The following is a 1,852-nucleotide window of genomic DNA, read 5'->3' on the forward strand; positions in this document are numbered from 1 at the left end:
CTGATGACCCAATAGGCGTGCGTCTGCCCACTTGCCCACTTCCGCCCCACCCCTCCTCAAATCCCAAACGCTTGCAGCGCCTCCTTAAGACGCATGCGCCTTCCATTCTCTGCGGGCTTCTACCCTTGCCACTTTCCACACCCAATGTTCGGTCCCCTCCCTCTTTAATCTCCCGTGAACGCGCGTGTCTACACCCCTGAGAACGCGCATGCCGGAGACCCTGCCCTCTCCGAAATCTTTGAAAAGAGGGCGGAGGGTGGGGCGGGGAAAAGCACGCAAGGGTGAAGCCGGAAAGGGAAAAAGCCAGCTGGAAGGAAAGAAGCCGAACTAGTTAGGACGTGACTGAGCATGCGCACAGGTTACCTGTCCGGCGTGGCCTTAACAATGAAACGGGGCGGGAGGCAGCTTGCTTCCCCCAACGTGCACCAGGCCCAGGTCGCGGAGTGAAAATCCATGGGCTCCTGGGAGTTGTAGTTTCTCTGAGTCTTCTCACCCTTGTCCTGGAATGACCTACTGCTCTCTTCTCCTTGCTCTTGCCCTTGGGAGCTCTATAAGTCACGTGGGCCATTGGCCTAATTGCAGCCTAGACTGTCGTCTAAGCAGCGATCCCCAACCTTTTTGGCACCAGAGACTGGTGCTCCTATGAGAATGTAATGCCTGATGATCTGAAGTGGATCTGAGGCTTTGATGCTAGCACTGGGGAGCAGCTGCAAATATAGATGAAGCTTCATTTGCTCTCCCACTGCTCACTTCCTGTTATGAGGCCTGTTTTCTAACAGGTCTCTGGTACCAGGTCTGTTTCCCTGGGGAGTTGGGGACTCCCTGCTACACAGCAGGGGAACTGAGGGGTAGCCCCTTCATGAGCAGACAGTTGCTACGCCCTTGGTTCAGGCCACGGCTACTGATGGTGGAGCTCTAGAAAAAAAAGAAGAGAATTACTCATATGAGTATCTTTGAGGGAGTTTAGAGATCATCTGTAGTGTCAACCTCTGCCTTTTCTTTGATGGCTAATTTACTAGCCTAAGGTTACTGTAGCTCCACATTAGGGCTATAGAGGTTATAGCCCTTCCCTTGCCTCAGACTTGAACCCAGACTCCCTAGCTCCTGGTCTTGACTTCTTTCCATGCCCCAGCAATCCAGCCTTTCTAACTTGATGCAGAGACAATGAAGAGAGTTATTGTGATTATTGAGTGAAGGTTAGGTGCCTGATGTGGGCCTAGCATGTGGCTTCCTTCATTACATGATAACCCCGCTGAACCATCCAAGCAAGTGTTAAGCTAGCTGAGGTGTGGTCATGGTCTATGTGATGTGATTGGACTGATAGGGCTCTGGAGGTCAGAAAAATAATATGCCAGAGCTGGGCAAAGAATGGCACAGGCCTTGTGGGAATGCATTTCTAAGGCAGATTTTTGGCAGCCAAGGCTATATACGGCAAAGGACCTGTCTCAAAGCATGGTGCAACTCTTTATTACTTCCCATCTTTGCAGAAATTCTGTAAGGCCCTTGAAAGGTATTTTTCAGCTTTGGGATCTAGAACAAGGCGTTCTGCTTCGCCAAGCCTCAGGTTCCTCATCTTTCAAGTGGAGGGTAATAACACCTACCTGGAGTAGTTGATGTGAGGCTTACAAATGACATATTTTAAGTGCCTTTATGCACCATAGATCATCTGAATTTGAGGAGATTAAGTCGACATATTTGGGGGGCCATTTTTAGCCTACTACAGTGGTTTTAAATACTATCTGTATGCTCCTGTCTCCCAGATTCTTGTCTCTATCCTTGACCTCACTCTTGAATTCCAGATGTATGTATCTAATGCTACTCCACTTTGTTACTTCATTGTTTAATAGATATT

Source organism: Pteropus alecto, unplaced genomic scaffold (assembly GCF_000325575.1).
Source record: "Pteropus alecto unplaced genomic scaffold, ASM32557v1 scaffold413, whole genome shotgun sequence".
NCBI classification, from domain to species: Eukaryota; Metazoa; Chordata; class Mammalia; order Chiroptera; family Pteropodidae; genus Pteropus; species Pteropus alecto.